The following is a 10,107-nucleotide window of genomic DNA, read 5'->3' on the forward strand; positions in this document are numbered from 1 at the left end:
TGCTAAAACAGCGTTAGTCCGTGTTAGTTGTATCCAAAATACACAAATTAGAGGCAAAACAATAGCAAAAGTGTTCGGGAAAGTAGATACGTTTTGGATGTATCACGCCGCGACCATCGACGACAAGTTTCGGGGGACAGAATCTCTGTTCCGGCACGCCGCCGGGACGGGGAATTGCCCCCGGAGTCATCTCCATCTCCATCGACACCACCGCCATCTTCATCGCCGCTGCTGACTTCCATGATGAGGAGGGAGTAGTTCTCCCCCGAGGCTGAGGGCTCTACCGGCAGCTATGTGGTTCATCTCTCTCTCCCATGGTGTGATCTTTATGTGATCACGAGCTTTGTAATCTAGTTGAATATGTAGATGTTACTCTTGTCTATTATGCACTCTAGAGGTTACTTTAATATGAACTCCGGAGTCACTCTCCACGGTTTGATGGTGACAGTGTGCGCATCGTCTGTTATTCCTTTATGACGTTGTGGAGCTTGTTTACTCTGGCTTGAGGTGTGCTTCTGCATCTCTACACAATGAATGGTGTTTGTTATCCAACAAGAGAGTGTTTAAGAGTAGCATTTATTGATTCAATTATGTGATCATTGTTGAGAGTGTCCACTAGTGAAAGTATGATCCCTAGGCCTTGTTTCTAAGCATTGAAACACCGTTTCCAACAAGTTCTGCTACATGTTTGCTTGCTGCCATTTTTATTTCAGATTGCAATTACTACTTATAATCATCCATATTACTTGTATTTCACTATCTCTTCGCCGAACTAGTGCATCTATACATCTGACAAGTATATTAGGTGTGTTGGGGACACAAGAGACTTCTTGTATCTTAATTGCAGGGTTGCTTGAGAGGGATATCTTTGACCTCTACCTCCCTGAGTTCGATAAACCTTGGATGATTCACTTAAGGGAAACTTGGTGCTGTTCTACAAACCTCTTCTCTTGGAGGCCCAACACTGTCTACAGGAATAGAAGCGTGCATAGACATCAAGCTATTTTCTGGCGCCGTTGCCGGGGAGGTAAGGTAAAAGGTATTCACATCCTCCGACTACTAAGCTATTTCCTAGCACTATTGCCGGTGTGTGAGTGCTCGAAGTTATTTCCTTTAGATTCTGCAATTGCATCTTTTGGTTTCTTGTTTTTATTTTTCACTAGTTAGGCATAATGGAAAACAACAACAAATTTAGTGAGCTTTTTAATCTTTTTCCTGAGATAAGACATGAATTGTTTGATGCGAAAATTAAAAAACCTATGGAACCTTATTTGCATGCTAGTAGCAATGTTATTAGTATGAACGCAATTACTGCTAATGCCATGGAAAAGTCTAAGCTTGGGGAAGCTAGTTTTTATGATCTTTTTAGCTTCCCAGCTTTAGGGGAGAAAATTTGCTCTGATAATACTTTATCTCCCATATGCGATAACTCTAATGATGCTTGTGATATTTTAAATCCACCTACTGGAAGTATTCCTTTCAAGATACCTACAAAAATTGTTAAACTTGCTATGAACAATTGCTATTTTGGAGATGGGACTGTCCGTCCTAGTGATCATTTAGTCTTTATACATGAATTATGCGAGTTGTTCGAGGGTGCAGGTATTTCAAAGGACCAAGTTAGGAGGAAGCTATTCTCTATATCTCTGAAGGGCAGAGCTGCGGAATGGTATAGGATGCTGAAGAATGGTCGATCTATTGGTTGGGAGGAAATTGTACCTCTCTTTTATTCTAAATTTTATCCTCCTCATGAAGTGCATGTTGATAGGAATTACATTTATAACTTTTATCCTCGCGATGGAGAGAGTATTTCCCAAGCATGGGGGAGATTGAAGTCACTAATGCTCAAATGTCCCATTCATGAGCTCCACCGTAATGTTATTATTAATAATTTTTATGCAAGGCTTTCAGGACACCACAAGGACTGTCTAGATGCCTGTTTGGAGGGATTTTTCACAAGCAAGGAGGTTGAAGCTAAGTGGAATCTTCTCGAAGAAATTCAAAGGAATACTGAGAATTGGGATAATGACAAAGGTAAAAAATCAGGTATAAACTACGAGTATGATTGCATTAAGTCTTTCGCTCAAACTGCTGATTTTCAAGAGCTTAGTGCTAAATATGGTCTTGATCCTCAAATTATGGTCGATTGCTATAGAGCCTTTGCTTTTCATATTAATGTTCCTAAAGAAAATTGGTACATGTATCATGAACCTTTTAAAGACATCAGTATGAAGGATGAAACTGTTATTAATGATCGCAATGAACATGCTCAAACTTGTGAAAATGCTATTTCCTATAAGCATGTTAATTTTTGTGGAGTTCATAGACCTTGTGAAAAGAATAAAATTGAAGAAGAATATTGTATCTATCACAGGAATGAAAAAACTAGAAAGTGGTCTAGGGCTCTAGATGATCTTGGTGAAAAAGTTTGTGCCCTCTATCCTTTTATTTGTGAACTTTGCCATAAAGTGGAGCATTTTAATTTTCAATGCTCATCCAATGATAATTCGAACCTCATGAGTGCTGCAAATTTGTATTGTGATGATGAAATCACTCCTAATCAACATGAGGAACTTACATTATTTTTGGAGTGTGAAGAGTTATTGAGAAAAACTTCTTTGGTGGATATGAGTGCTCTTGATATTAATAGTGTCCTGCATGGGTGTCTTTCTTATTGCACTGATAATTGCCACACAAATACTTACATACAAAATATTATAGAAGATGACACTTTGCCAAAATATGATGGGACCGCTGTGTGTTTTGAACTTATTAATGAAAAGGAGGAATCCTCCCAAGTTTCTTCTATTGTTTCTGGAAATAAATCAGGTTATATGGAGAAGCTTCCTTTCAAGCCTCTTCCTCCTAAAGGAGGGAACGAGGAGAAGGAGACGAAGAGGAGGAGGAGGAAGAAGAAGAAGAAGAAGAAGAGGGGGAATAAAAAGAAAGAGGTAACGGCATATCCCCGCGTGTATGAGATAACGATAGGTAACCGTAAGTATGTTGCTCCTAATGATTATTGTGATAATGAATCTGGGTACAATTATCTTCATATGCCCTTTACCTATATTAGTGATCATGATTTGGAAGAGCACACTACTTTTGATACTGAAAATCTCTTTGGTACCGATTATAAAAGTAATGATGTTAGAACTATCCATGTTCCCTCAAATGATGATATTGAAAGCTTTAAGCTTGGGGATGTTGAGCTTGAAGATCCTATATTTGAGACCTTTACTTTTAGTGAAAATGATGATATTATATCTTCGGGCTTAGATAATCGTTATAGAGATGGCTATGACACAGGTTATAATTATCCTTATGAAACTTGTCATAGTTATGATGGGATTGCCAAAAAACCATCCCCTTAGTATGCAACTTGTTTACCATGTTCAAATTCTTGATAATGATCCTGCTCCAATTACTATTAATGAGAAGAGTTTTTCTTATGCCAAAAATAATGATACTTTTATGCATATGAACCATGATAAGAATGTTTTAAGTGATGGTTATATTGTGGATTTCATCAATGATGCTACTGCAAGTTATTATGAGAGAGGGAAACATGGTTATATGCATCTTAATAATATTAAGTTTCCCCTCTTTATGTTGAGAATCATGAAGTTGCGCTTGTGTTGCATTTCTATGCTTGTTGCTTTGTGCTTTCAGTACTTGTACCATTACAAGATTATTTTTCATAGGAAGAGGGTTAGACTTAAAAGTGTTTCATACTTGCTTTTTGATGATCTCTTTGCTTCAACTCTTATTTCTTGTGTCAGCATCTTTTAAAAATCATTGCGCCTAGCTGAAAGGCGTTAAAGAAAAGCGCTTATGGGAGACAACCCATTATTTTGTTTCTGCAATTTTTGTTTTATATTTGAGTCAAGGTGGTTGTTACTACTGTAGCACTACCTTTGTATCTTTATTTTCTTGCATTGTTGTGCCAAGTAAAGTTTTTGATAGAAAGTTGATACTAGATTTGGATTTCTGCGCAGAAACATATTTCTTAGTTGTCACGAATTTGCGTTTTTCTATTTGTAGAAGAATCTAAAAATGCTGAAAAAAATCATGAGTAATCCTCAGATATGTACGCAACTTTCATTCAGTTGGAGCTTTTCCATCTGAGCAAGTTAAGTGCCTCGAAAAATTCGTCTTTACGGACTGTTCTGTTTTGACAGATTCTGCCTTTTATTTCGCATTGCCTCTTTTACTGTGTTTGAGTGGATTTATTTGCTCCATTAAATTTCAGTAGCCTTGGGTAATGTCCATAAGTGTTGGGAATGATTGTGTCCTTGCTGAACATGTGAATTTTTGATTATGCACTAACCCTCTAATGAGATTGCTTTGAGTTTGGTGTGAAGGAAGTTTTCAAGGATCAAGAGAGGAGGATGATATAATATGATCAAGAAGAGTGAAAAGTCTAAGCTTGGGGATGCCCCCATGGTTCATCCCTGCATATTTCAAGAAGACTCAAGCGTCTAAGCTTGGGGATGCCCAAGGCATCCCCTTCTTCATCAAAACTTATCAGGTCACCTCTAGTGAAACTATATTTTAATTCAGTCACGTCTTATGTGCTTTACTTGGGGCGCCTGTGTGCTTTTATTTTTGTTTATGTTTGAATAAAATAGGATCCTAACATGCTTGTGTTGGAGAGAGACACGCTCCGGTTTATCATTTGAACACTTGTATTCTTAGTTTTTCATGTTCATGGCGAAAGCTGAAAGCCGCAACACTTATACTTGTTGTTATTTGGTTGGAAACAGAAAATGCTTCATGTGGTAATTGGTATATTGTCTTGAATAATTTGATACTTGGCAATTGTTTTGAGCTCTCAAGTAGATCATGTTTAAGCTCTTGCATCATGTAGTTTAAATCTATTAATGGAGAACTACCGTAGAGCTTGTTGAAATTTGGTTTGCATGGTTGGTCTCTCTAAGGTCTAGATAGTTTCCGGTAAAAGTGTTTGAGCAACAAGGAAGACAGTGTAGAGTCTTATAATGCTTGCAATATGTTCTTGTGTAAGTTTTGCTATACCGGTTTATACTTGTGTTTGCTTCAAACAACCTTGCTAGCCAAATCCTTGTACTGAGAGGGAATGCTTCTCGTGCATCCAACCTATGCCATTTGTGTCCACCATAACTACCTACTATGTGGTATTTTTCTGCCATTCCAAAGTAAATTGCTTGCGTGCTACCTTTAAAAATTCATTCCTTGTTTTTTTGCAATACATAGCTCATGGGAAAGTAGCCTAAAAAACTATTGTGGTAAGGAATATATCGCTTATGTATCTTAGTTCTTATAAGTTGCTTGTTGAGCGGTAACCATGTTGTCTGGGGACGTCATCAACCTGTCACACCTTTGTTGAATATCATGTGAGTTGCTATGCATGTTCGTCTTGTCTGAAGTAAGGGAGATTTACCATGAGTTTAAATGGTTTGAGTATGCATGTTGTTAGAGAAGAACATTGGGCCGCCAACCAAAGCCATGTATCATGGTGGAAGTTTCAGCTTGGACAGTAATCCTCGAATCTCTTATGAGAATATTATCTGTTGTTGAATGCTTAAAGCATAAAAGAGGAGTCCATCATCTGTTTTCTATGTTGTCCCGGTATGGATGTCCTTAAGTTGAGATCTATCAAAATCAAGAAATCAAATGCGATTTATCTCCTTGGACCTTTGTACAGGTGGCATAGAGGTACCCCTTTGTGACACTTGGTTGAAACGTATGTAATGCGATGATAATCCATGGAAATCCGAGCTAATTAGGACAAGGTGCGGGCACTATTAGTATTCGATGCATGAGGCTTGCAACTTGTAGGAAGTTTTATGCATAACCCATATGAATTATTACTATCGTTGACACAATTGTTTCCATGTTTTCAAAATAAAAAGCTCTAGCACATGAGTAATCTCTCGCTTCCTCTGCGAAGGGCCTTTCTTTTACTTTATGTTGAGTCAGTTTACCTACTTCTTTCTATCTTAGAAGCAAACACTTGTGTCAACTGTGTGCGTTGATTCTTACATGCTTACTTATTGCACTTATTATATTACTTTGTGTTGACAATTATCCATGAGATATACATGTTGAAAGTTGAAAGCAACTGCTGAAACTTAAATCTTCCTTTTTGTTGTTTCAAAACCTCATATTAAGAATCTATTGCTTTATGAGTTAACTCTTATGCAAGACTTTTTGATGCTTGTCTTGAAAGTACTATTCATGAAAAGTTTTTGCTATATGATTCAGTTGTTTAGTCATTATCTTTTTGTTAGCAAACTATAGACCATTGCTTTGGATCACTTCATTCACTTCATATGCTTTACAATAGTGTTGATCAAGGTCATGTTGGTAGCATGTCACTTCAGAAATTATTCTTTTTATCGTTTACCTACTCGAGGGCGAGTAGGAACTAAGCTTGGGGATGATTGATACGTCTCCAACGTATCTATAATTTCTGATGTTCCATGCTCATATTATACCAATTGCTACATGTTTTATATACACTTTATATCATTTTTATGCATTTTCCGGGACTAACCTATTAACAAGATGCCGAAGTGTCAGTTCCTGTTTTCTGCTGTTTTTGGTTCCAGAAAATTACTTCTGCGAATTTTTTTTTCTCGGAATTGCGCGAAACAAAAGGCCACATCCTAAGGAGAGACGAAGGGGGGCCACGAGCTGGCCACACCATAGGGGGGCGCGGCCCCACCTCCTGCCGCGCCGCCAGGTGGGGTGGGCCCCTCGGGACTCCACCGACGCCGCCCCTTCGCCTATATATTGCCCTAGACGCGAAAACCCTAAGGCATCCAGTGATATTCCACGAAGAGTTCCGCAGCGCCGCCGCCACCGACGACAAGTTTCGGGGGACAGAATCTCTGTTCCAGCACGCCGCCGGGACGGGGAATTGCCCCCGGAGTCATCTCCATCGACACCACCGCCATCTTCATCGCCGCTGCAGACTTCCATGATGAGGAGGGAGTAGTTCTCCCCCGAGGCTGAGGGCTCTACCGGTAGCTATGTGGTTCATCTCTCTCTCCCATGGTGTGATCTTTATGTGATCATGAGCTTTGTAATCTAGTTGAATATGTAGATGTTACTCTTGTCTATTATGCACTCTAGAGGTTACTTTAATATGAACTTCGGAGTCACCCTCCACGGTGTGATGGTGACAGTGTGCGCATCGTGTGTGATTCCTTTATGACGTTATGGAGCTTGTTTACTCCGGTTTGAGGTGTGCTTTTGCAGCCCTACACAATGAATGGTGTTTGTTATCCAACAAGAGAGTGTTTAAGAATAGCATTTATTGATTCAATTATGTGATCATTGTTGAGAGTGTCCACTAGTGAAATTATGATCCCTAGGCCTTGTTTCTAAGCATTGAAACACCGTTTCCAACAAGTTCTGCTACATGTTCGCTTGCTGCCATTTTTATTTCAGATTGCAATTACTACTTATAATCATCCATATTACTTGTATTTCACTATCTCTTCGCCGAACTAGTGCACCTATACATCTGACAAGTGTATTAGGTGTGTTGGGGACACAAGAGACATCTTGTATCTTAATTGCAGGGTTGCTTTAGAGGGATATCTTTGACCTCTACCTCCCTGAGTTCGATAAACGTTGGGTGATTCACTTAAGGGAAACTTGCTGCTGTTCTACAAACCACTGCTCTTGGAGGCCCAACACTGTCTACAGGAATAGAAGCGTGGATAGACATCAATCACCCGCTTCTTCCCTTGATCAATCCAAATGACCTACCTGCAGATCATTGAATCGAGGCAAAGAGACAAGGATACAAGATTGCAAACTCATATTGAATCCTTACACATATTATAAGATTTGATGCACATAAACAATGTGAGGATGTACCCCAACCTGCAACCCGTGAGGACTACTCACACATAATATCAAGATCAATAACAAAGATATAAATCATTGTGGCAAATACTTGGATTGAAATCACAATATTCTTACAATTGTCGCCAATTCTCAAGGAGATCTCTATTACAATGCTGATGGCAATGGCTATTGAGGAGATTGGAGATGGAATGGATGAACTATGGTGGTGGATCTCCTTCGGTGTGGTGCAGATACACCTGATGGATGGCGGCTCTATTTGGCGACGAATGACTCTCTTTTTGGTACCGAGTCCTTCACAGAACTTATAGGGTTTGACCTCAGGAAGGCTGTGGTGCATGGTACGGGCAGGGCTTTCCCGTACCCATGCCCGTTAAAGTTCCTGGAACTGCCTCTTCGAGCCTAGTGAAGTTTGTTGCACTCTGGACGCGATTTTCTTCAGTAATTGCACGTCCATTTTTCATTATAACATGATTTCCTGCACACCATTCAAAGATAGAAGAGATTGCACATATTTGCATTAATTAGTCATTAGTAGCAAGTTGAGAGGTAAATTTAGTCAATTTTCTTACTTATCTAAGGGTTTAAATGCGAGCAAAAGTGACGTATTTCACAACCATCAAAATACGTCCAGATTTTAAAAGTAAAATCTGAAAACTATTCAGATTTATAAAATGTTCACATTTCGAAAAAGTTCAGATTTGAAAAAATGTTCATAAAATGTCAAGGTTTTAAATACATCTAGCTTTTGAATATAAATTTGAAAACTTTTCACATTTGAAAAATGTTACATATTTTAAAAGTTCAGATTGCAAAAAAATGTTCAAAATTAAAAAATATTCATATTTTTTGAAGTTCAAAATTTCAAATTATTTAGTTTTGTTGAAAAAAAAATGTTCAAAATTTTAAAACAATTCAAAATTTGAAAAAAATATGAAACAGAAAGAGAAAGGCAAAAGAAAAAAGGTAAAAACCCGGAAAACCAGGGAAACCATGGGGAACAAAATAACCAGGAAAAACCAGACTGGAAGGATCTAGAATGTTCCCAAAACCGAAAAAACCGAACCTGTCAAGATTCTAGTGGGCCGGCCCGTTTAAGGAATATAGTTATCGAAGGGGTACACCTAGCCAGGTAGACCGTTCGCCTGAAGCTTAGGATAGGGATTGCCCCTGTCGATCCTATTCTCGATCCGCTTCATCTCCACCTTCCTGCGACCCATCTTTCTTGTTCCTCGTCCCCTCTCTTATGTTGCTTTAGAGTTTAGAGCATCTCCAATAGTGGCGCAAAACGGCGCATTATTGAGTTTTCACTGAATTTTAGCGCGCGCGAACGCTCCCGCGCTCCTCCACCGGACGCGCCAAACCGGCGCGGGATAGGAATATTTTCCCTCGCACGCTATCGCGCTATCCCACTCGCCAAAGTTGCCTCGCCGCTTCGGGCATGCGCTATAAAACTCAAATTTATTGATTCGACACAAGGGGAGCCAAAGAATATTTATAAGATTTAACAGATGAGTTGTCAATTCACCTGCACCTGGGAATAGAATTGCTCGCAACAGTTTATCAGTAGTAATAGTTTTATAGCAGTGGTAGTAGTGAAGTTACAACAGTAATGAAACGAAAACAGCAGTAGCGATGATTGAAGTAGATAACATGATTAAAATACTGTAGGCACATGGATGGATGAACTGACGCTGCATGAATGAGAGAGTCCATATAGTAGCAAGACATAGGCATTGCATGTAATAATGATAACTTAGTATAAGATAACCATAGGCGTGTGTTCCTATTTTGTCGTGCGTGCTCGCAATAAGAAAATTGCACGACATCTTTTGTCCTACCAGCCTGTTGCAGAGGGGCCTCTAGGGAATCTACTGGTAATTAAGGTACTCCTTTTAATAGAGTACCAGAGCAAAGCATTAACACTCCGTGAACACACTAAATCCTCACATCATAGCCATCTCCTCCGGTTATCCCAATTTCTATCACTTTGGGGCCTCGGGTTCCGGACAACAATATATGTATACAACTTGCAGATATGATCAAAAACAATAAGTATCGTCATGAATGAATAACATGTTCAGATCTCAGATCATGGCACTCGGGCCCAAAGTGACAAGCATTACGCATAGCAAGTCGCAACAGTGTCAAAAAATACTAACAATGGATACTAGGCACTATGCCAATAACAATCTTATAGCTATTACATGACCAATCTCATCCAATCCTTACCATCCCCTACAGCCTACA

The sequence above is a fragment of the Lolium rigidum genome, chromosome 1 (assembly GCF_022539505.1).
Source record: "Lolium rigidum isolate FL_2022 chromosome 1, APGP_CSIRO_Lrig_0.1, whole genome shotgun sequence".
In the NCBI taxonomy this organism is placed as follows: domain Eukaryota; kingdom Viridiplantae; phylum Streptophyta; class Magnoliopsida; order Poales; family Poaceae; genus Lolium; species Lolium rigidum.